The 27155-nt window shown below is 51.8% G+C and overlaps 1 protein-coding gene across 1 annotated transcript in view; it reads right to left on the bottom strand.

Annotated features, from left to right (window-relative positions):
* Window positions 1-27155, bottom strand: part of DNAI3 (dynein axonemal intermediate chain 3) — a 1122635-nt gene that overhangs the window by 674408 nt on the left and 421072 nt on the right. The window lies entirely within an intron of this gene.

Raw genomic sequence — 27155 nt, 5'->3', positions numbered from 1 at the left:
GTGTGGGGTGAGAGTGAGGGGGTGAGGGTTAGGGGGTGATTGTTAGGGGGTGTGAGCGTTAGGGGGTGTGAGCGTTAGGCGGTGTGCGGGTTAGGGGGTGTGAGGGTGAGTGTGAGTGAGGGGGTGTGAGGCTTCGGGTGTGTGACGTTGCGTGAGTGAGTGTGTGTGAGGGTGAGTGAGGGTGTGAGAGGTGTTGTTATGCAGAGGGTGTGTGACGGTGTGTGAGGGTGTGTGAGGGTGAGTGTGAGTCATTGTGAGGTGTTGAGGGTGAGTGAGGGTGAGGGTGAGTGAGGGGTTGAGGGTGAGTGAGGGTGAGGGTGGGTGAGGGTGGGTGAGGGTGAGGGGTTGAGGGTGAGTGAGGGTGAGGGGTTGAGGGAGGGTGAGGGTGAGTGAGGGTGAGGGATTGAGGGTGAGGGGTTGAGGGTGAGTGAGGGTGAGTGAGGGAGGGTGAGGGGTTGAGGGTGAGTGAGGGTGAGGGTGAGTGAGGGTGGGTTTGAAAAGTCCTACGTACATCTCCTATTGTTGACCATCCTCACAATAATTCGGTACTTCAATCACATGCCGACTAACACTATGAAGATAAGGAACTTACAGTTACTCGCGCAAGTGAAATCCCGATAAATGTTGGAGGGCGGACAGTCAGACTTGCACGTGCGTATTCGACAGTTTTACCAGCAATAAACAAGCATGACCTGCTGTAAAAATACGACGAAAAACTAACAACATTCTAAAAGGACGGCTACTGGTTAGATATCCAAATTAGCTAATTCCAAACTGGACACCGAGAAGATTGTAGTCCGTTCTTTATGTCTACCTTGGTGATTCCTCCTTTGTTTCGCTTCGGGCGGAAGTTTTAGAACGTGTACCGGAAGTAATCCATTGTTTCGTTGACCCCCCTCATACACCGCATCAGGTAGGAGGAGCATTTTTTGTAGGGGAAGTTAAATTGGAAGGTATCCGAGCTTATGCTAATATAAACATGCCGATGTAAAAGCTGATCTCAATAGATGTCCCTCCAAAAATATCCCCGTTCAAGCTTCGTGACACGACTCGCAGCGTTTTATAGCAGAGTAGCTCCTTTGTGACTCCTTGTCACCCGAACACTTTTTCCACTCTTGGGATTTGATACTAGTAAGCCGGTTGCACTAATACATCTGAACGTTAGTACTGGTAAAAAAAAGCCCATAACTGGGAAAACAGAGTCTTGATGACATGTTCAGCCTAAGATTTAAGTATGTGACCTAAGTCCTGCCAACACTGATTTTTGGCTGCACACAGCTAATGTTTTTCCTAATTGGAACGTGACTTTATTTTACCTTTCTGTCACATTTGTTTACAGGTAGTGGTGTATAATGTAAAATATCCTACCTATTGAGAGGGAATTCAATTCTCGTCTTGTCTCGAACAGACGGCGGGCAGGGGAGGGGGCGGAGCGGGGAGAGGGAACAGACGGAGGGAAGGCCAGATAAGGGGAGGGGGGAGGAGAGTAGGGGAGGCACGGCCTAGCGGCCGTGCAATTAAGAAGTGAGGGGGCGGGAGAGTAGGCAAGGCAGGCGGCTGGGGGCATGTGCACGCGCTTTTAAGCTCAATGCGCATGCGCATTGAGCTTAAAAGTCACGGGCACTGCAAGGAATCGCCACGATTCCTTGCAAGTTGGACAAAGAGTGGATAAGCCCCCATAGTCTCGCTTGCTCGATGCGCATGCGCATCGACAGGCGAGACCTAAAAAGGTTGGATCGTCCGTATTAGGGCCATAGACGTTGACAAGTGTCAATCTTGTGCCACTAAAAACACCCTGCATAATAATGTGTCAATTGTAGGAGTCCGTGATCAAATGGAGCAGTGTGGATGAAGTGCTTTTCCTGACTATCATTAACACCCCCCTGGCGTATGACAAGTATGGAGCTGCAATGCGTGCAGATGCCAAGTAGCCCCCACCTTCAGTTCTGCCGCCAGGTGCATTTCCTGCAAACAGGCTACTTCCACTCCTATATGTCTAAGTATGCCATTATCTGTCTATCTTTTTGTGGATTGTTTAGGGCTCTAATGTTCCGGGTGAGTTGGGTCAGGGGTCTATTAGCCAGTGCCATTACGTGTCCTAATCATGCTGCTGTTTTGGTATGTGAAGATTTGTATGTTATAGGTGAACAGCGCCTCAGGTGCAACATACCCAATCCCTACATGAACCCTCCCTCCTCCCACTCCAATACCCCAATTGTATCAGAGACATGCCCCTCCCATAACTCAATGCCCAAAACTCCCTCCAGCCCCTCTCCCCCTACTATTTCAATTGCAGGTTGTGGAGCACACATAGGGGTGATAGAGGCCCACTGTTCACACCGCAATGTAACTCAGCAGGGGGTGCTTAATCAATAGCTCTAATGTGCCCTCCGCACATGTCCATGTGCATTACATATTTATCTTCCCCCAAACTGTAGGCAGTGGCTCGACCCAAGCCATGCACCCTCTCCTGTATAGATTACACATAATCTTACTGGAATAGTTCCTCATTTTGCTGTAATGGGGTGGAGAAGCGGGTAGTTAGGTAGGCCACTCCATGACGCACTGTCTTAACCTGGGTCATCCAGACTTGAGGTGTGGCCTGAATTGTCCTCACTGCCTCTGGGTGCTTTCCGCTGGCTGCCGCATAGCAAAAATGTATGTGCATTCTTAAGGTCTCAAAAGATGTTAGAGTTGCCATCAATGGTGATTTTAAGTCTGGCTGGGTATAACTTACCGTACGCCACTTTCATATCTTGAGGCTTTTTCTTTATTGGAAGAAACTTCTTTCGTGCTTCCTGGACTTGCAACGTGAAATCTGGATCGATAGAGACTTCTATTCCTTGTATCTGAGACTTTGCAGCTACCTGGCCCGGCGTAGGGCAGCATCTCTATCCCAATAATTTAGGAGCATTGCTATGATGGGTAGAGATCTTTCTCCCGGCGGTGGCTGTGGTGATAGTGATCTATGTGCCCTCTCTACCCGGAATATATTGGAGAAGCTCTCAGCACTCATCAATTCAACCAGAAGCTTTTAAAGGAAGCACTCCATATTACCCGTATTCGTGGTCTCTGCAACCCCAAGTACACGGATATTGTTGCGCCTCGATCGTGCCACTAGGTCCTCTACCTTGGTCTGCAATGCCACTAGGGTCTTTTCCAACTTTCGTTGGGCCTTCGCCATGGTGTTTTGAGCAACCTCAGTGTCTGACACTCCACGTTCCATCAGATCCAGGCGTTCTGCAGGCTTGTCCATCCTTTCTGATAGCCTGTCCACCTGGTATGTTAGGGCATCAATCTTTCCATCAATGGTGGTTAATGTGGCCTTCATTGCTGTTATAGGCATTATATTTGCCGTAGATCCCCTCCAGTCTCTAGGTCTAGCATGGGCTCTTCTGGGCCTTCCTTCTCCACCGCACGGCTGCCTCTTGCCCCATGGCGATCAAACTGTAGTTTCGATTGCACTTTGTATGCCTTTCCCATATTTGCAGCAGACCAGCGCAGTGAATGGTGGGATGTGGACAGTGATTCTCTCACAGCCTAACTGTGCCGCCGACGCATAGGTGTGGTAAGAGGCTGAATTATAAGGTGTTACAGCACAATGGGGCCGCTCTCAGCAGGATCAGGCACCTCTCCCAAAGTCTTCTCAGTATTCTGGCTTAATTGTTATGTGCAATACTTTTAATCAGGGGCAAGGCTGCAGCATCCTAGTACGTTACGATATGCATTTATACTGTACTTGTGCTGCACTTGGGTACCAGCGTCCTTTCACCTGCGCCACCACGTTCGTAATTGAGGGTCCTTTATCACTGCTGCACCGCCCAACTCCCTGTGCAGATCGCAGTCTTTCAGGTGGTTTCTTCATGTGATATAGTTCAAGTTCAAGGATTTATATAGCGCACTACTCACCCAGGGGGTCTCAAGGCGCTTGGGGAGGGGGGGGTTAATTTTTTGTCGAATAGCCAGGTTTTAAGTTCTTTTCTGAAGGCGATGTGGGACAGGTGCAGTTTATTGTCTGGGCCGCAGAGTTGCCATCTTGCCTTTGGCCCCTCGATCGCGGCGCAACAGCAATCCCATGCCACGGACCATTGAAGGCAATGCTCACTCACCGGATCACCGCTGCAGGCTCCCAGGTCTTGCCAGTCCTCTCAGCGGGCCGAGCGCAGTTTCTTCTGCGTCGCCCCCCTCCGGCTGCCGATTGTAGCCAAGCAGAGGGCTACCTTCACCACAGAGCGTCTGCTGGCACAAGATCGGCCCTCAGCAAGCGCACTACCGCAGTGTCTTCAGGGCAGCCATTGCTTCCCTGTGTCTGCAAGCTGCTCCCCCTCTGTCTAGGCCACGCAACCGCACCAGCTGCACATTATTGGCAGGAGTCCGGAAATTTATCAATGTTTAGTGCTGAATTTGTGCACTCAACGTCCAATGGAATACAGGTCAGTGTCCCTGATCTAGCAGCGATTCAGTTGGCGGAGGATAATGATGTTTGTTGCTTGCGCCCGAAGGAGCCGGTCCAGAGCACGGCCATCTTAGAGCAAGGCTAGCGCCCTCCCGCACTCACTAACTCATATATAAGCATCAATTGTCTCATATACTTGCTCACTCATTTGTCCAATCCATCCGTTAATCTGCTCATGCACTTAGAGGTCACTCCATGCTTTTACCCTCTCCATGATCCATGCATTCTTCTATTCATCCGCTAACTTACCCAAGTAGCACTCTTTTAAGTGTACTCACTTATCCATGCTCTCAGCCACCCTTTTATCATTCATGTACTGTGGAGACGAAGCGGCCCTTACCTCCCCGGGGCGACGTCTGAGCCTGGGGACCCTGCCTCCCGTGGCCGGTCATGCAGCGCCCCCATCATACGGGACTCCTCCTCTCTCTCTCTCTCTACAGGAGCCGGCGGTGACAGCCGAGCCCGGAGGACCCGAAACACTCTTCCCTGACCCCGGAAGTGGGGCGGCCTTTGAGGAACCGGAAACGGCCGCCTCTGACCCCGGAAGTGTTTGCCAGGAAGCCTGCCCGGAACATAGAAAAACCGTCGGGAAGGAAGGAGAGGGGTTCCCAGCAGCGGACTCGTGGCAGGAGGCAGCGGCAAGCGGAGAACCACCAACAGTAAGCGGAGCAGCAAAACTGAAGTGAGGATGAGGACGTCTGGAGCGAAGATTGGTGGCGTCCTCAGGAGGTGGCTGGAGAGTGGCCGCAACTCGGAAGAGAGTTGCGGCGGGGCACGTGAGTACACTCCATCCTTTCTCAGTGTCCCCCCCCTGTAAGTAGTTTACATAAGTAGTTGTACATACTGTCTTTAGAGCATCACGAGCACGAAGGCACTGTATATTGACTCCTAACACTTGCACTGTAAAGAAGCCTGCGCACCGTCCCCACCATACGCCACCCCCCCTGCCCCTTTCCTCTCTTGCTCGCCTTTCCTTCTCCCCCCCACCCCCCACCCCCCTGCCGTCCCTTCCTCACGGTCAGTTTCCGCCCCCTCACTCCCTGGTGTCGGTGGAAGTGCTCAGACGTCCTTTGACCCGGACTAAAGCCCTTTACTCTTCTCTCCTTTGCATGCCTCTGAGGAGTGCCAGTACCTTACGGCAGTGAGGACGACAGCAGCCAGAAGAAGAAACTCCAGACCGTCGTCCCAGCAACCCCGCCCTGCACATCTAGCCGGATCCATCCTCCTAACCAGCCCTCAAAGAAACCAACAGCGGACCCCACCGAACTCAAGAACTACCGCCCCATCTCGCTCCTCCCGTTTCCAGCCAAAGTCATCGAGAAGACCGTCAACAAGCAGATGGCCGCCTTCCTCGAGACGAACGGATCCCTCGACCCCTCACAGTCCGGCTTCCGAGCCAATCACAGCACCGAGACCGCCCTCATCGCCGCCACCGATGACATCCGAGCCCTGATGGACAATGGAGAAACAGCGTCCCTCATCCTCCTAGACCTCTCCGCGGCATTCGACACGGTCTGCCACCGCACCCTAGTACAGCGCCTCAGCAACATCGGAATCCAGGACAAAGAGCTGGAATGGATCATCTCCTTCCTCGACGGAAGAACACAGAGAGTCCGCCTACCACCGTACAAGTCAGAGGCCTCCGAAGTCATCTGCGGCGTCCCTCAAGGATCATCTCTGAGCCCCACCCTCTTCAACGTCTACATGAGCCCCCTCGCGGCCATCGTACGCAAACACAACCTCAGCATAATCTCCTACGCCGACGACACCCAGCTGATCCTCTCCCTGACCAACGACCCCGCCTCCGCCAGAGCCAACCTGCACGAAGGGATGAAAGAGGTAGCCGAGTGGATGACGACCAGCCGCCTGAAACTGAACTCTGACAAGACGGAGGTCCTCATCCTGGGCTCTTCCCCCTCCGCCTGGGACGACTCCTGGTGGCCTCCCGCCCTGGGCACCGCACCCAAACCGACAGACCATGCACGCAACCTGGGCTTCATCCTGGACTCCTCCCTCTCCATGACCAGGCAAGTCAACAATGTCTCCTCGGCGTGCTTCAACATCCTACGCATGCTACGGAAGATCTTCCGGTGGATCCCCACCGAGACCAGGAAGACCGTCACCCAGGCCCTCGTCACCAGCCGATTGGACTACGGCAACGCCCTCTACGCCGGTACCACCGCCAAGCTCCAGAAGAGACTCCAGCGGATCCAGAACGCCTCAGCCAGACTCATCCTCGACATCCCACAAACCAGCCACATCACCGGACATCTGAGAGACCTTCACTGGCTCCCCGTCAACAAAAGAATCACCTTCCGCCTCCTCACCCACGCACACAAAGCCCTACACGACCAAGGCCCGAGCTACCTCAACAGCCGGATCAACTTCTACGCTCCCAAACGCCACCTCCGATCAGCCAACCACGCCCTCGCCGCCGTCCCCCGCATCCGAAGAGCGACTACAGGAGGAAGGTCCTTCTCCTACCTGGCCGCCAAGACCTGGAACTCCCTCCCTCCCGACCTGCGCCTGACCCAAGACCACCTCTCCTTCAGGAAGAAGCTGAAGACCTGGCTGTTCGAGCAGTAGCGGCACCCCCCCCCCCCCCCCCCCCAGCGCCTTGAGACCCTACGGGTATGTAGCGCGCTCTATAAGTGTCACTGATTGATTGATTGAACCAGACTTTGTTCAGAACTTCCAAATAAAAACCTTTGAACATAGCACACTATATCCGGCCTCCCCGCCTGTTATTCCGGTCCTCCCAACCCCCACCTTCACATGTACTCACACACATTCGCACCTCATCTACTCTTGGAAACACTGAACTGTCCATTCAACCATCTATCCATGAATGATGTGCTCAAAAATACATCCATGCACACCCATTAATCGATTCTCACAACCATTCATGCATTCCCCCAAACTCACTCACATCCACAAACTCGCCAATCAATGACAACACCGTTAATTAAACAGTTAGACTGATTGGCTTTGCTAACACATGCATTAAATGCCATTTTGGAAATCAACACTATCACCCTTCTTAAGGCTTGTTTTAAATTGCAGATTGTTTAGTCAAAGATCTGTTGCTCCATCTAGCACGGGACGAGAAAACAAATTATACACACCTCAGTCATGGTCATTATCTGCCAAACTGTTTACAGGCTTTGAGGGCACGAAATAGACAGCTGCGCACATTCCTCAGGACCACCATGCCCTCGAAGTTCGGTGCCAGTCTGACCATTCAAGCCAGAGCTTGAATAAAGCTTTTTTGAGAGCTACAAGTACTCCCGCTTCTGATATGATGCTGGGAATGAGGAGTGGCTTCTTGGTTATCAGTCTGGGGATCAGCTATGCAGCTCAAACATTAAAATGAGACACAAAATGTGGGTTATAATTAACCAGTCTGTGACTCGCAGGCACCTACAGAGTTTATTAAACCTTGATGATGTGTGAAGACTTAGTTAAGAAGTAAACAGGAGCAAGTCTGCAACATGTTTGTGTTCAGAGCATATTCTCGCCTTGCAAGCACAGCACACAGTGCACTTCTGCTTTCAAACAGCTGGAAGGCCGCACCTCCTAGAGTTGGTTCAGAGGGTGCTATAATTCTTTACTAATGCATTTTAATGCAGTGATGTGGACACCAGCACTAAAATGCATTAGTCAGTAACCCCGAAGCATGGTACTTGGCACAACTCCATTCCTTGCAGCTGGTCTCCGTGCCGCAAGACTGCAAGCCAGCCTTGTACAGGCAGCTGGTCCATAGGGGGTGCTGGAGCGGCGCCCAACTAGCATCTACAGAAAAATAAACTGCTCACTGCAATTCGGGCAACAGGTTTGTAAGAAGATGAATTGACAGCTTTCACAATTCATCGGTTTACTTTTCCAGACCTGTGTTTCACACAACTGAAAGTGCGAATGTCAATGCACAGCACCGGAGAGAGCAGGAGTCCAGATGGACTGCGCATGTGAGGGAGGAACGCTCTTCATTTCAGCTTCGACTCACATTGACAAACCATTAAATATGCTGCACATGCCTAGTGTAGTGAAGCATGTCTAAAGATAGCATCCTGCTCGGGCCATGACGTGTTTTTAGGTCTCGACTATTCTATCCTGTAAGGGATAAATAGACGAGAGTATAGAGGGCAAACCAAGCTCTGAAACCAACGCGGATTTCGTCCACTTCATGTGGTGCACTCGTGCGGAACTCGCGTCCACATCAAAGCCATCACCCTCCCTCCCACAGGCATCTGAAGCTTCCCCAGCGTGCGCTCGGCCTCAGGCATTCACCCCAGCGCGTGCTCTGCCTCACTTCTCCTCCCCCCTAATTACATCCCTGCTGTTTCACTTTCACGGCCGCGAGGCAGTGGTTCAAAGGGATCCTCACTTCATCTCACTCCCCCGCGTCTCTCTCCTTACACACTTTTGTGCTTCGCTGCGCTCCTCTTTCCTGGGCTCTCTTCCTCTCGCCCTTTTCTTCTCCCCTCATGCTTTTCTGCTCCCCTCCCCTCTCTCCCGATATATGCACCTCTCTTTTATTATCTAAACTTTCTGCCCATCTTCCCCCTTGTTATTTTTTGTTATACTGAATGGGTGGCTGGGTGTCCACAAAATCTTTCCGACAGCTGCATCCTGCCAATGTCAGCATGGCGCCGTGACCCTGCTGTCACTCCATGCCTGGCGCAGGGCTGCCTCTGCTTCACATTACACCGTCCACAAGCCATGCACAAACACTGGCTGTTATTCCCGTGGCACTTCAAAAAAATTCGCTCCCCGCCCCCGGCCGTTTCTGTATTTTTTTTTAGAAGGTCTGCGAAGACTTGGCTGTTTAAGAATGTGTGTTACTGTTTTGTTTGTCTTGTCTTTATGTTCGTTAGGAAGCCTTCCATCCATGAACGATTCTAGCGTTACAAACCCATCTTTACCAAAATTGATGTTTGTGATTTCGCTGCTCTGCCGAGTATTGCTTTTAATGGGTAGTTTAAAGACTTTGTGAATGTTATAGTAATTGGAAAACTTACCTTACGATGACAGTACTGCCACCGCTTCTGCGATAATAGCGTTTCTAGCATAACTTAAAAGTAGACACCACATTCTATGTTGGTTTCAGAACTCCCCTCACTCCCACCCATACCGGTGCCACGCAAGCTGGCGCAGATGGTGAGGCTCGAATCTGTTGCCTTGTCTACCGAGGCTCCGGCGGACAAGCTTCATGAATGTTTGACATAAATCACCTCAACTCCCTATTGCTCCCTCCACCTCCTCCCGCACTGCGTTACCGCTCCGACAGAGGAAATCTAAATGTATGTGGCCTTTGCATTGGGAATCGCTTATTTTTCAATGTGAATGGCTGGTGGAAATAATTTGCACACCCTGTTTTAATGCGGAGCACTGTCAGCATAAGTGCCTTCTTTTTGAAGTCTGTATTTTAAAATTGGACAGCAATCCTATGGAAACGAAAATGGCTTAGCGGTCTTAGCAGCAAAGTTACTATTCCAATCACTCCGAAGGCAAGGGTTCGAGTAGGACTGCTGCCAGCTAATTGTATTCTACTGCAATGTCCCATAGTATTTTGATGATGTTTAGGGCATCATTATTTTAAAGATATTAGGATCTGGTCTCTTGATCACTAAATATTTTTATTTAAAAAATATTAGGTTCTGGTCTCTTCATCAAGAAACTACATTACGTAAACATTGCTGCTAATGTTAACAGTAGCAAATGCATGACGAAATCTGGTTTGGGCATGCAGAGTTAAAGATATTTGACTAACACAATGTTTCCGGTCACCTCCCAAGATCAGATAGTTTTTAAGTATCTCATGTTGACACCCCAGCATCACTCAGCACCACCACAGCACCACTCAGCGCCACCCCAGCATCCCTCAGCGCCAACCCAGTATCACTCAGCACCAACACAGCACCACTCAGCACCATAACACAGCACCACTCAGCACCACCACAGCATCACTCAGCACCACTACAGCACCACCACAGCATCACTCAGCACCCCCACAGCACCTCTCAGCACCACCACAGCATCACTCTGGAACACTACAGCACCACTCAGCACCATCACAGCACCACTCAGCACCACCACAGCATCACTCAGCGCCACCCCAGCATCACTCAGCGCCACCACAGCATCACTGAGCACCACCACAGCATCACTCAGCATCATTATATTAACCCTCAGCACCACCACAGCACCATTCAGCACCACCACAGCATCACTCAGCACCACCACAGCACCACTCAGCACCACCACAGCATCACTCTTGAACACTACAGCATCACTAAGCACCACCACAGCACCACCACAGCATCACTCAGCACCACCCCAGCATCACTCAGCGCCACCAAAGCATCCGTCAGCGCCACCACAGCATCACTCACCACCACCACAGCACCACTCAGCGCCACCACAGCATCACTCAGCGCCACTACAGCATCACTCAGCACCACCACAGCATCACTCAGCACCACCACAGCATCACTCAGCACGACCACAGCATCACTCAGCACCACCCCAGCATCACTCAGCACCACAACAGCATCCCTCAGCACCACCACAGCACCACTCAGCACCACCACATCATCACTCAGCACCACCTCAGCACCACCACAGCACCACTCAGCATCACCACATCATCACTCAGCACTACCCCAGCATCACTCAGCACCACCACATTATCCCTCAGCACCACCACATTATCACTCAGCACCACTCAGCACCACCACAGCATCACTCAGAGCCACCACAGCATCACTCAGCACCACCACAGCATCACTCAGCACCACCACAGTATCACTCAGCACCACCACAGCACCAGTCAGCGCCACCCCAGCATCCCTCAACGCCACCCCAGCACCACTCAGCACCACCACAGCACCACTCAGCACCACCACAGCACCACTCAGCATCACCACAGCATCACTCAGCACCATCACAGCATCACTCGGCACCACCACAGCACCACTCGGCACCACCACAGCACCACTCGGCACCACCACAGCATCACTCAGGAACACTACAGCATCACTCAGCACCACCACAGCACCACTCAGCACCACAAAAGCATCACTCAACGCCACCACAGCATCACTCTGGAACACCACAGCACCACTCAGCACCACAATAGCATCACTCTGGAACACTACAGCATCACTCAGTAGCACCACAGCACCACTCACCAGCACCACAGCATCACTCAGCGCCACCACAGCATCACTCAGCACCACCACAGCACCACTCAGCACCACCACAGCACCACTCAGCACCACCACAGCATCACTCAGCACCACCACAGCACCACTCAGCATCACCACATCATCACTCAGCCCTACCCCAGCATCACTCAGCACCACCACATTATCACTCAGCACCACCACATTATCACTCAGCACCACCACAGCACCACTCAGCACCACCACAGCATCACTCAGAGCCACCACAGCATCACTCAGCACCACCACAGCATCACTCAGCACCACCCCAGCATCACTCAGCACCACCACAGCACCACTCAGCACCACCACAGCACTCAGCGCCATCCCAGCATCACTCAGCACCACCACATCACTCAGCACCACCACAGCATCACTCAGCACCACTCAGCACCTCCACAGCATCACTCAGCACCACCACAGCATCACTCAGTGCCACCCCAGCATCACTCAGTGCCACCCCAGCATCACTCAGCCCCACCCCAGCATCACTCAGCGCCACCCCAGCATCACTCAGCACCACCACAGCACCACTCAGCACCACCACAGCACCACTCAGCGCCACCCCAGCATCACTCAGCGCCACCCCAGCATCACTCAGCACCACCACATTACCATTCAGCATCACCACATCATCACTCAGTGCTACCCCAGCATCAATCAGCACTGCCACATTATCACTCAGCACCACCACATTATCACTCAGCACCACCACAGCACCGCTCAGCACCACCACAGCATCACTCAGCACCACCACAGCACCACTCAGCACCAACACAGCACCACTCAGCACCAACACAGCACCACTCAGCACCAACACAGCACCACTCAGCACCAACACAGCACCACTCAGCACCAACACAGCACCACTCAGCACCACCACAGCACCACTCAGCATCACCACAGCATCACTCAGCACCATCACAGCATCACTCGGCACCACCACAGCACCACTCGGCACCACCACAGCACCACTCGGCACCACCACAGCATCACTCAGGAACACTACAGCATCACTCAGCACCACCACAGCACCACTCAGCACCACAAAAGCATCACTCAACGCCACCACAGCATCACTCTGGAACACCACAGCACCACTCAGCACCACAATAGCATCACTCTGGAACACTACAGCATCACTCAGTAGCACCACAGCACAACTCACCAGCACCACAGCATCACTCAGCGCCACCACAGCATCACTCAGCACCACCACAGCACCACTCAGCACCACCACAGCACCACTCAGCACCACCACAGCATCACTCAGCACCACCACAGCACCACTCAGCATCACCACATCATCACTCAGCCCTACCCCAGCATCACTCAGCACCACCACATTATCACTCAGCACCACCACATTATCACTCAGCACCACCACAGCACCACTCAGCACCACCACAGCATCACTCAGAGCCACCACAGCATCACTCAGCACCACCACAGCATCACTCAGCACCACCCCAGCATCACTCAGCACCACCACAGCACCACTCAGCACCACCACAGCACTCAGCGCCATCCCAGCATCACTCAGCACCACCACATCACTCAGCACCACCACAGCATCACTCAGCACCACTCAGCACCTCCACAGCATCACTCAGCACCACCACAGCATCACTCAGTGCCACCCCAGCATCACTCAGTGCCACCCCAGCATCACTCAGCCCCACCCCAGCATCACTCAGCGCCACCCCAGCATCACTCAGCACCACCACAGCACCACTCAGCACCACCACAGCACCACTCAGCGCCACCCCAGCATCACTCAGCGCCACCCCAGCATCACTCAGCACCACCACATTACCATTCAGCATCACCACATCATCACTCAGTGCTACCCCAGCATCAATCAGCACTGCCACATTATCACTCAGCACCACCACATTATCACTCAGCACCACCACAGCACCGCTCAGCACCACCACAGCACCACTCAGCACCAACACAGCACCACTCAGCACCAACACAGCACCACTCAGCACCAACACAGCACCACTCAGCACCAACACAGCACCACTCAGCACCAACACAGCACCACTCAGCACCAACACAGCACCACTCAGCACCATCACAGCACCACTCAGCACCACTCAGCACCACCACATTATCACTCAGCACCACCACATTATCACTCAGCACCACCACATTATCACTCAGCACCACCACAGCACCACTCAGCACCACCACAGCATCACTCAGCACCACCACAGCATCACTCAGCGCCACCACAGCACCACTCAGCACCACCACAGCATCCCTCAGCGCCACCCCAGCATCACTCAGCAGCAACACAGCACCACCACAGCATCACTCAGCATCACCACAGCATCACTCAGTGCCACCCCAGCATCACTCAGCGCCACCCCAGCATCACTCAGCGCCACCCCAGCATCACTCAGCACTACCACAGCCCCACTCAGCACCACCACAGCACCACTCAGCACCACCACAGCACCATTATTTGTGTTTTTATTGCACTGTGTTTTTCTGTACTGCACGCCGCATTGCCAGATTGTTGTGCAGCCTTTGATGTCCATTTGTTGACCCTGCCTACCTCGAGTTTACTCTCGGGCCGCCATCTTTGTTGCTGTTGCCTCGGAGCACCTCCTCCACAGCCCACCCCGCCTCCCAGCTGACCCTCCCTCCCACGGACTACACATCCCGCTCCCAGCCCCGTAAGCGCTGTGACCCCTCTGGCGCTTTCAGAAGCGGTCGCTCCCTCACCACAGCTCCTGCCTGGTATCGTACCCGCGCTCCCTGCCTCCTACTCTCGCATTGTTACGATCTGCATAGCGCCTCCTAACTGCATAGCGCTATAGCTCGAGTGCCTCTATCCACTGAAATTGACATTTGCATCGCTTTGAGTATATTTAACGCTGCGCTTTGATTGACGCCCGCATTATTTGTGTTTTTATTGCACTGTGTTTTTCTGTACTGCACGCCGCATTGCCAGATTGTTGTGCAGCCTTTGATGTCCATTTGTTGACCCTGCCTACCTCGAGTTTACTCTCGGGCCGCCATCTTTGTTGTTGTTGCCTCGGAGCACATCCTCCACAGCCCGCCCCGCCTCCCAGCTGACCCTCCCTCCCGCGGACTACACATCCCGCTCCCAGCCCCGTAAGCGCTGTGACCCCTCTGGCGCTTTCAGAAGCAGTCTCTCCCTCACCACAGCTCCTGCCTGGTATCGTACCCGCGCTCCCTGCCTCCTACTCTCGCATTGTTACGATCTGCATAGCGCCTCCTAACTGCATAGCGCTATAGCGCGAGTGCCTCTATCCACTAAATTGACATTTGCATTGCTTTGAGTATATTTAACGCTGCGCTTTGATTGACGCCCGCATTACTTGTGTTTTTATTGCACTGTGTTTTTCTGTACTGCACGGCGCATTGCCAGATTGTTGTGCAGCCTTTGATGTCCATTTGTTGACCCTGCCTACCTCGAGTTTACTCTCGGGCCGCCATCTTTGTTGTTGTTGCCTCGGAGCACCTCCTCCACAGCCCGCCCCGCCTCCCAGCTGACCCTCCCTCACCCCCCCTATCCAAATATATGTCAGATGCATTTTCGCGCAGCGTTCACGCGCAGCGGTCGCGCCCCATGCGCGCCGAAGGTGTGCCAAAGGTAAGCCCGTCTACGCCCGTCCGTGCCTGGACCGCGCCCAGCGCCAGACCCCCTGGTCCTCGCAAAACCCAACCCGCTAGAGTCACATATGATGCCGCAACTCTTCGCTCCCTCAACCCCGGACGCACACTAGAGTGCTGCGTAGCTACCCCAGGACGCACCCACGGCCCATTCGCCTGCCTCTCCTGCAAGTTCAACTGCGTCAGGACTCTCACCAACCCCACCCCCCCACACATACCTCCGACTCCAACCGCCTATAGTGCATCCTGCTCAATACTCGCTCGGTCCACAGACACGCAACAGAACTCTGGGACCTTATCGACACAACGTCACCTGACATCGCCTTCCTCACAGAAACATGGATGAACACATCATCAGCACCCGACATCGCCATAGCCATACCGGACGCGTACAAGATTATCCGAAAAGACCGCATCAATCAAACAGGAGGAGGCATCTCCATCATCCACAGAAACACCATCAAAATCACAACCAGCTCCGACGACAATCTTGCAACCGCCGAACATCTCCACTTTCAGATCCACACCGACCCCAGGACCACACTTAGAGGCACCCTCATCTACAGGCCTCCAGGCACCCGCACTCTATTCAGCGATGACATTACGGACTTCATCAGCCCACACGCCCTCGCCTCCGAGAACTATATTCTTCTAGGAGACCTCAACTACCACCTTGAAAACAAACACGACAGCAACACCACCACCCTTCTGGACAACCTGGCCAATCTCGGACTCAAACAACTTGTTGACACCCCCACCCATATAGCCGGACATACGCTCGACCCAATCTTCACCTCCAGCAAGCACATCTCCTTCTATCGCACCACAGCTCTCCATTGGACGGACCACAACTGTGTTCACTTCAGCTACAAAAGCTCTCTGACCCACAACCGTCCACAACCTATTCCTCAGAGAAACTGGAACAAAATCACCACGGACCAACTCCTCACATCACTCAACCAAAACCCTCCCACCCTCTCAATGGACCCAGACCAAGCGGCCACCAACCTCAAGTAATGGATTAACCACAGTGCTGATGAATTAGCACCCCTAAAAAAGCACCAGATGAAATCAGCCAGCAAAAAGGCCCCCTGGTTCAATGATGAACTTAAAAAATCCAAGAAACTATGCCGCACCCTGGAGAAGATATGGAGAAAAAACCCAACTTCAGACAACATGGCCTCCCTCAAGACAGCCACCCGCAAACACCACCAACTAATTCGATCTGCCAAGAAATCAGCATTCAAGGATCGTCTCGACAACAACACTCATAACAGCAAAGAGCTCTTCAACATCGTCAAAGAATTCACCAACCCCACCGCAGCATCTAACAACATCACTCCCTCCCAAGACCTCTGCGACGCGTTATCCTCCTTCTTCTACAACAAAATCGCCGACATCCACAACAGCTTCGAGAATTCTCCCAGCGATCACCCTTCTCCACCCCCTTCAGATCCTACTCCGCCAACTAACAACCTCAACGCCTGGAACCCAATCACACTGAAGACACCATTCTCCTCATGAACTCAATCCACTCTGGCTCGCCTTCTGACCCCTGCCCCCACCACATCTTCAACAAAGCTGACTCCATCATCGCACCCCATCTCCGCGATGTCATCAACTGCTCTTTCAACTCCGCCACCTTCCCAGAAAGCTGGAAACACGCCGAACTCAGCGCCCTTCTGAAGAAACCCACAGCAGACCCTTCTGAACTTAAAAACTACCGACCCATATCCCTCCACCCATTCCCGGCCAAAGTCATAGAGAAAGCCGTCAACAGCCAGCTCGCCGCCTTCCTTGAATCCAACAACTCCCTTGATCCATCTCACTCCGGGTTTCGAGCCAAACACAGCACCGAAACCGCCCTCATTGCAGCGACCGAAGACATCCGATCACTCCTGGACAACGGAGAAACAGTGGCCCTCATCCTACTCGACCTTTCCGCCGCTTTCGACACAGTCTGCCAAAACACCCTTATACATCGCCTCAGCAACATCGGAATACAAGGAAAAGCCCTGGACTGGATCATCTCATTCCTCGCTGGGAGAACTCAAAGAGTCCGACTTCCCCCATTCTACTCAGAGGCCACCGAAGTCATCTGCGGCGTACCTCAAGGATCCTCACTCAGCCCCACCCTCTTCAACGTCTACATGAGTCCTCTCGCCTCCATCGCGCGTCTACACAACCTAAACATCATCTTTTACGCCGATGACACCCAGCTAATCCTTTCCCTCACCAAAGACCCCAACACCGCCAAAACCAATCTTCACGAAGGCATGAAAGAAGTAGCCAAATGGATGAAACAGAGCCGCCTAAAACTCAACTCAGACAAAACGGAGAAGCTCATCCTAGGATCCTCCCCCTCAGCTTGGGACGACTCTTGGTGGCCTTCCGCTCTGGGCACAGCACCCACACCCACAGACCATGCACGTAACCTTGGCTTCATCCTAGACTCATCCCTCTCGATGTCCAGACAAGTCAACGCCGTCTCGTCCTCCAGTTTCAACGTACTTCGCATTCTCAAAAAGATCTTCCGCTGGATCCCCCTCGAAACAAGAAAGACTGTCACCCACGCTCTGGTCACGAGTCTACTGGATTATGGTAACACACTTTACGCCGGAATCACAACAAAATTACAGAAAAAACTCCAGCGCATCCAAAATGCGTCAGCTAGACTCATACTAGACATCCCACGCCAAGATCACATCACCGGACATCTAAAAGACCTCCACTGGCTTCCCGTCAGCAAAAGAATTACATTCCGCCTTCTCACCCACGCACACAAGGCCCTCTACAATCTAGGACCCGAATGCCTCAACACTCGACTGTCCTTCTACAAACACACCCGTCAACTAAGATCGTCCAATCAAGCCCTCGCCGCAGTCCCGCGCATCTGGAAATTCACCATGGGTGGCAGATCCTTCTCCTTCCTGGCTGCCAAGACCTGGAACTCACTCCCCACCCACCTCCGCCTTACTCAGAACCACATCTCCTTCAGAAAAGAGCTCAAAACCTGGCTATTCGACAAATAATGTACCCCTCCCCCTAGCGCCTTGAGACCCTCTGGGTGAGTAGTGCGCGATACAAATGCCCGAACTTGAACTTGAACTCAGCACCACCACAGCCTCACCCAGCGCCACCCCAGCATCACTCAGCACCACCACATTACCATTCAGCATCACCACATCATCACTCAGCGCTACCCCAGCATCAATCAGCACTGCCACATTTTCACTCAGCACCACCACATTATCACTCAGCACCACCACAGCACCACTCAGCACCACCACAGCATCACTCAGCACCAGCACAGCACCACTCAGCACCAACATAGCACCACTCAGCACCATCACAGCACCACTCAGCACCACCACAGCACCACTCAGCACCACCACAGCATCACTCAGCGCCACCACAGCACCACTCAGCACCACCACAGCATCACTCAACACCACCACAGCACCACTCAGCGCCACCCCAGCATCCCTCAGCGCCACCTCAGCATCACTCAGCACCAACACAGCACCACTCAGCACCACCACAGCATCATTCAGCACCATCACAGCACCACTCAGCACCACCGGAGAATCACTCGGCACCACCACAACACCACTCTGCACCACCACAGCATCACTCAGGAACACTACAGCTTCACTCAGCGCCACCACAGCATCACTCAGCACCACCACAGCATCACTCAGCACCACCACATTATCACTCAGCACCACCACAGCACCACTCAGCACCACCACAGCATCACTCAGCACCACCACAGCATCACTCAGCACCACCACAGCACCACTCAGCACCACAACAGCATCACTCTGGAACACTACAGCATCACTCAGCAGCACCACAGCACCACTCACCAGCACCACAGCATCACTCAGCACCACCCCAGCATCACTCAGCACCACCACATTATTACTCAGCACGACCACAGCACCACTCCGCACCACCACAGCATCACTCCGCACCACCACAGCATCACTCCGCACCACCACAGCATCACTCAGCACCACCACAGCACCACTCAGCACCACCACAGCATCACTCAGCGCCACCCCAGCATCACTCAGCATCACCACAGCACCACTCAATACCACTCAGCACCACCACAGCATCACTCAGCGCCATCCCAGCATCACTCAGCACCACCACATCACTCAGCACCACCACAGCATCCCTCAGCACCACCACAGCACCACTCAGCTCCACCACAGCATCACTCAGCACCACCACAGCATTACTCAGCACCACCACAGCATCACTCAGCACCACCACAGCATCACTCAGTGCCACCCCAGCATCACTCAGTGCCACCCCAGCATCACTCAGCGCCACCCCAGCATTACTCAGCACCACCACAACACCACTCAGCACCGCCACATTATCACTCAGCACCACCACAGCATCACTCAGCACCACCACAGCACCACTCAGCACCAACACAGCACCACTCAGCACCAACACAGCACCACTCAGCACCATCACAGCACCACTCAGCACCACCACAGCACCACTCAGCACCACCACATTATCACTCAGCACCACCACATTATCATTCAGCACCACCACATTATCACTCAGCACCACCACAGCACCACTCAGCACCACCACAGCACCACTCAGCACCACCACAGCATCACTCAGCACCACCACAGCACCACTCAGCACCACCACAGCATCACTCAACACCACCACAGCACCACTCAGCGCCACCCCAGCATCCCTCAGCGCCACCCCAGCATCACTCAGCACCAACACAGCACCACTCAACACCACCACAGCATCACTCAGCACCATCACAGCACCACTCAGCACCACCACAGCATCACTCGGCATCACCACAACACCACTCGGCACCACCACAGCATCACTCAGGAACACTACAGCATCACTCAGCGCCACAACAGCATCACTCAGCACCACCACAGCATCACTCAGCACCACCATATTATCACTCAGCACCACCACATTATCACTCAGCACCACCACAGCACCACTCAGCACCACCACAGCATCACTCAGCACCACCACAGCACCACTCCGCACCACAACAGCATAACTCTGGAACACTACAGCATCACTCAGTAGCACCACAGCACCATTCTCCAGCACCACAGCATCACTCAGCGCCACCCCAGCATCACTCAGCACCACCACATTATCACTCAGCACCACCACAGCACCACTCAGCACCACCACAGCATCACTCAGCAGCACCACAGCATCACTCAGCACCACCACAGCACCACTCAGCACCACCACAGCATCACTCAGCAGCACCACAGCATCACTCAGCACCACCACAGCACCACTCAGCACCACCACAGCATCACTCAGCGCCACCCCAGCATCACTCAGCACCACCACATCACCACTCAGTACCACCACAGCACCACTCAGCACCACCACAGCATCACTCAGCGCCATCCCAGCATCACTCAGCGCCACCCCAGCACCACCACAGCACCACTCAGCACCACCACAGCACCACTCAGCACCACCACAGCATCACTCAGCGCCACCCCAGCATCACTCAGCACCACCACAGCACCATTCAGCATCACCACATCATCACTCAGCGCTACTCCAGCATCACTCAGCACCGCCGCATTATCACTCAGCACCACCACATTATCACTCAGCACCACCACAGCACCACTCAGCACCACCACAGCATCACTCAGCACCACCACAGCACCACTCAGCACCAACACAGCACCACTCAGCACCAACACAGCACCACTCAGCACCAACACAGCACCACTCAGCACCAACACAGCACCACTCAGCACCATCACAGCACCACTCAGCACCACCACAGCACCACTCAGCACCACCACATTATCACTCAGCACCACCACATTATCACTCAGCACCACCACAGCACCACTCAGCATCACCACAGCACCACTCAGCACCACCACAGCACCACTCAGCACCACCACAGCATCACTCAGCACCACCACAGCATCACTCAGCACCACCACAGCACCACTCAGCACCACCACAGCATCACTCAGCACCACCACAGCACCACTCAGCACCACCACAGCACCACTCAGGACCACCACAGCATCACTCAGCATCACCACAGCACCACTCAGCACCACCACAGCATCACTCAGCACCACCACAGCACCACTCAGCACCACCACAGCATCACTCAACCCCAGGTTATAGGTGTCATCACTATTGGCATTGTAAATGACAAAGCTATTAATTTATCTATTTTCAAAACCAACACATAAATAAAAAAATTGTCATTTACAAGACCAATAGCTCAAACTTTCCTTATGCGAGACCTATTGCATTGCAAATGCTTGTTGACACAGTCGCCCTAATGCCCTGTAAAATGCCAGGATACAGCGGAGAAAACAAGGGTCAGCCCCCAGACGCATCCAGTCTTCTGATTCAGTCTCTCTTCAGTCAGCTACTATTCCCAAATCCTGGAAACATGCCACGGTTGTTCCCTTGCTAAAGAAACCCACACTGGACCCTTCCAAGCCAGAAAGTTTCCGACCTATTTCCCTGCTTCTGTACTTGGCTAAAGTGGCGGAAACACATGTGAATTCCATCTTAACAGGTTTTTTGGAGACTAATGGGATTTTGGAAGACTCTCAGAACGGATTCCGTGCTAAACATAGCACAGAATCGTCCCTATTGGCCGTTACGGAACAGCTAAGGGCGACACAGGACATGGGTAACACCTCAGCCGTGGTCCTGCTGGATTTGAGTGCGGCGTTCGACACGGTCTCCCATGGGATCCTTTTCAGGAGATAGGTGTCGGAGACAGAGCTCTGGATTGGTTCATGTCATTTCTATCTGACCGCTCCTTCTAGGTTCATGCCCCGCCGTACTCATCCAGCAGCTTTCCATTAGGCTGCGGTGTCCCACAGGGTTCTGCTCTCAGCCCCACGTTGTTTAACGTGTACGTCCGCCCCTTGGCCATGTTGGCCAGGGAACGTAACATCAAATTAATTTCCTATGCGGACGATACGCAACAGATTTTTACCTTCTCTAGGGACACCGTGGGGGATCGAGCCAAATTTCAAGAAGACATCTTGGCCATTTGCAGCTGGCTAACAGAGAACTGCCTACAGCTGAATTCATCTAAAACAGAGGTTCTCCTTATTGGCAGTGACACTCAGAAGTGGGATGAGCGGTGGTGGCCCTCTACATTGGGTCCACCTCCTACTCCTAAGAAAGACGTTAAAAATGTGGGTGTGATTATAGACTACTCACTTACCCTTGAATCCCATGCCAAAAGAGTGGCTGGCACTTGTTATGGCCGCCTATGTTCTCTTAAACCTATTCTTGGCTTCTTTGAACCTCCCATTCGTCAGACAATCGTCCAAGCTATGGTCTTATCCCATCTAGACCATTGCAATGCCCTTATGCTGGGTTCCAACTTGACAGTCACTAACAGACTGCAAAGGGCTCAGAATGCTGCTGCCCGCATTCTATTTGGACTGCCAAAACGTTGCCATACCTCTCAGGTTCTACGTAGGTTGCACTGGTTGCCTGTCAAACAACGCATACAATTCAAAACCCTTTGTCTCATCCAAAAAATGCTTTATTGCCTTGGCCCCCAAATCTTGCAGGGACTTTGCTCCTTCTATGTCCCGTCGTGTGCTCTCCGCTCTGCGGACCTCCGTCTTGCCTGTACCATCAAGATCCGAAGGTGCAGAGCTGGGGGCCGGTCATTCAGATATCTAGCCCCAAAACTTTGGAATTCTATCCCCTTAAGTATGCGCATTACCTCTAACCATCTACTCTTCCGAAAACACAATTAAAACCTGATTGTTCTCCTCTGTGTAGGATTCCCTTGTGATTTGGCGCTTTGTCGCCTCCATTCTGGCCGCGCTTTAATTAGGCATGTCCGTAAGCGCTAGGACGCCCTGTTGCTGGGGTAGCCATGCGCTATATAAACAACTATAACATAACATAACATAACATAACATTTGGCAGTCAGGAATCAGCTTGTGATCTTGAGATATATGGCTTCGGAAGGCCCGAAGAAGGAGAGAGACTCCACGAAGAAGCTGGCCGGCAGTAAATCGACTGGAAAGGTGACATTCAGGCTAGTTTTTTTCAGTTAATGTTAAGAGTTTTCCTTATTATCCACAGGGCGCATGAAAAGTATATAAAGTAATTTTCAAAGTTTTTTTTTTTTTTGTAATGTGTTGTACTGTTGGCATTGAGGGTCTGCAGTGACCCCACTTAACCTTCATATAGAGCTAATCCTATTTAACTTCTTTCTAAACAGAGGTTTCATGCTTACTGTTTACTAGAAGTTCCGAGTCAGGCTCAGGCCTGCCCCTGTCTCAGCTAGAGAACCTTTAAGGTTTCATGTAGCCTCTGGTTCCCTCCCTTTACACGAAATGTGGTGTTATGGGAAGAGCTGCTGACTATGGAACTCTAGAACCAGGTTCAAGTCTTAGCGTCAGCTCAACATCATGTGATTGAGGGCAAATCACTTAATCTCCCCATGCACATAATGCCTATTTTACATATTGCACAAGAATTCACTAAGGTAAAAACAATTCTTAACATAAAGAAAGACAAATACAAACCCATTTACTGGCTGATTTGTACAGAGTGAAACCAGAATACCTGGATAAATTGTGGCTTCCCAGCTCAAATTGTGTCTTCGTAGGCAAATATTTTATTTCACCAAAACTCTTTTTACTTCATTATCGTGTATGAAAGAAATCTCTTTTGAATATGTGTGTTCAGGCTACCAGTTGTACAAAATTATCACTTTTAATAGTGAAGTGCTACGAAGTGCCCTATTAATGTCAAAGCTTCAATATATTATAGAAATACACTTTTTCGAGCCTTTAAGAGACTTTATCTTATTTTACGTGGTTTGTTGCGTGATTCACACAACAATTATTTTCACAGCTTGGCTCATGCATGGGTTATAAGATCCAAGCCAACTCTTACTGTTAATTTAATGTCTTGTTCACCTCTACTGTGTACCAATGCAGAGCTAAGAGAGATATCTTATGACTCATGTACAACAGCCATTCTTACATCATAACACAGCTGAAGGGCCGAGTTGGTCCTTCTATAACTGACCTAGTGAAGTGAATGATAAAGGGCAGAAAGGTAGTATGATGCACTTAATACAACCAAATGAAGCAGGTAAGTCCTTATATACCTAGAAGAGCCAAGGCATACTGGCACATCCCAAGAACACTAGAATATGTCATCAGTGTCCTTTCAAAACTTCTAGATTTCAACCAAATTAATGTGGCAATTGGGCTCCAAAGTGAACATTTTGTTCTAATGCTTTACAAAATGTTTGCCGTGGGGAATCCTTGAAGTAGGTTGTAATCTCTAGCTTTGTGTGCTTGCTTATTCAATTTTGAAGAAGGTATTCACGTCACACCACTTTCAAAGTTCACCAGCCGCCACTGCAGTGTTACATCATCCTTTGGCACAAGAGGAGGAGTGTGGCTCAATGGTTAGAGCGGCAGACCCTGATGCCAGGGTTCGATTCCCGCCTCGGCAGGGTCTCGGGCTCAATTTCTTTGGACCTGTTAATTCTCGCCTTGGTGCCTATTCTAATCACGGGCCCCACGCTGCAACTCTGGGCAAAAATGTAAATTGTAAATGTAAATTGATACTTGTATAGCGCACTACTCACCCGCAAGGGTCTCAAGGTGCTTGTACGAATACCGCTGTGGAACCCATCCTGGCTTTCCCTGTGAGGCGTCCACTCCTGGGCACCCCTAAGGTGGAGGCCAGGCATCCTTAGAGTTGTGGGGGCCGTTTCCGAGAAAATCTATATAATAATAATAATAAAAACATTTATTAAGCCACTGAATACACTAAGAACCGTGCGTCTCCGTGCTGAGGATGCATTCCACAAGATTCCTAAACAAAGAACGGTCCATAATGCGGGAAAAAGACAGGAGAGGGAGGAACTGTCTCAATACTAATCTTTAGGGAATAAGTAAGTCTTAAGTTTCAGCCGGAACAATGTTTCTGAAGGTTCCATCCGAAGTTCGTTCCATTGTTTGCTGGCTAGAAACCTAAAAGAACGTCCACCCATCCGCGCTTTATATATACGGGGTACCAAAAACTGCATGCTGCCCATAGATCTCAGTAGGCGTTTGGGACGGTAAATGGTCAGCATCTTTTGGAGGTAAGCCGGGCCGTGGCCATGTGCAATGCGGTGGGTAATGCACATGGCCTTGAACCGGATACGTTCCTGCATGGGGAGCCAATGCAAGGTCTGTAACGCACGTTTCCCAGACAACTTCCTCGGCAAGTTTAGAACAAGCCTGGCAGCATCATTTTGGACACGTTGAAGTTGGTTTAGGCCCTTTTTACTGAGGCCGCAGAGCAGGGAATTCTCATAGTCAAGATGGGAAGTGACCAAGGCGTGCACTAACGTTTTCCTAACTGTGATGGGTAAAAGATCCAGGATTTTACGTAGGACCTTCAGTATGCCATAGCATTTACCCGCCATATTGCCAGTGTGTTGGGAATATGAGAGATTGGTATCCAGGAGAACACCCAAGTTCTTCAACGTATCAGAGGGGGTGGGAGTGGGACCCAGGTCGCCGGGCCACCAGGCCGATGTCCAAATTTATGGAGAGGAGCCAATCACAAGAAGTTCAGTCTTGTTACCATTTAGGCAGAGACAATTGCTCTTCATCCAGGCTGCAAGTGCCACAAGACAAGCAGAAAAATTATATGCCGTCTCAACCGGGTTGTGAGATAGAGTGACCACCCGTTGAGTGTCATCCGCATATGACACTATATCCACCCCATAGGATTCCACCATCCTGGCCAGGGGTTTCACATACAGATTAAACAACGTAGGGCTCAATATAGAGCCCTGTGAGACCCCTTGACTAAGAGATCGAAAAGTGGACTTGAAGGGGGGGTAGTGTATTTGTAATTTCCTATCCGACAAAACAGAGACCATCCATTTATAGGCTGGCCCGACAACCCCCATCTCACTCAGACGGGCAAGAAGTCTGGCGTGCGATACAGTATCGAATGCTGCACTCAAGTCCAGCAATATCAAGGCGGCGGTCTGTCCTTCATCCACTTTCTGACGAAGCAATTCTGTGGAGAAGAGAAGGGCAGTTTCCGTAGAATGTTTCGCCCTAAAACCATATTGGGAAGGGTGTAGAAGATGATTTTCCTCCACAAATTTCACCAACTGGCTATTGACCAATTTCTCCACCACTTTGGCACAAAAAGGCAAGAGAGAAATGGGGCGGAGATTATCCAGTTGGGAAATTCAATTATTCAATTAATGGCCGAAATGACTTCAAATGTTGCCCCTGCAAATTCAGTTCGGCCTAAAGATGCCGTCTATCCTATTTTCTATGGAAAGAGAAAAAATCGAAATAAAAAAGGCTCTACCATGGAAAACAGCAGCAAAAAATCTACAGAAGTGCTAAGGTGTTTTCCACTGTAAGCAGAACTGAAACATCTAATCATTTTCCCATACACAAAATCGCCAAAACTGTGAAATTTTCAGATGTTCCATCTATATTAGATTGTATTAATCTGTTTGACAATCAGTATAACCAATGACCGGATGAGTCTTTTTGAATTTTGTCAACCAGGAAGGCTGGCTTCAAGCCCTGCAGTACCTGTCACTGGGAGATCTCAGCGATCAGCCCGCACCTTGTTTACTTCTGTTGCTTTGAGCGCATCAATGACGTGAAGACCTGTGTCAACTGCCACGCCATACACCCCAAAGACTCAAGCTCCTTGAGGCCCGAAAAGCAATGCCGCAACTGTCTCAATCTCAGTAGAGAGGAAGGTCCTTGGATCGGTCACATAGA

The sequence above is a fragment of the Lissotriton vulgaris genome, chromosome 1_1 (genome assembly GCF_964263255.1).
Source record: "Lissotriton vulgaris chromosome 1_1, aLisVul1.2, whole genome shotgun sequence".
NCBI lineage: Eukaryota > Metazoa > Chordata > Amphibia > Caudata > Salamandridae > Lissotriton > Lissotriton vulgaris.
Note: the sequence above shows the minus strand (reverse complement) of the source record. Positions and strands in the feature narration are given on the sequence as shown.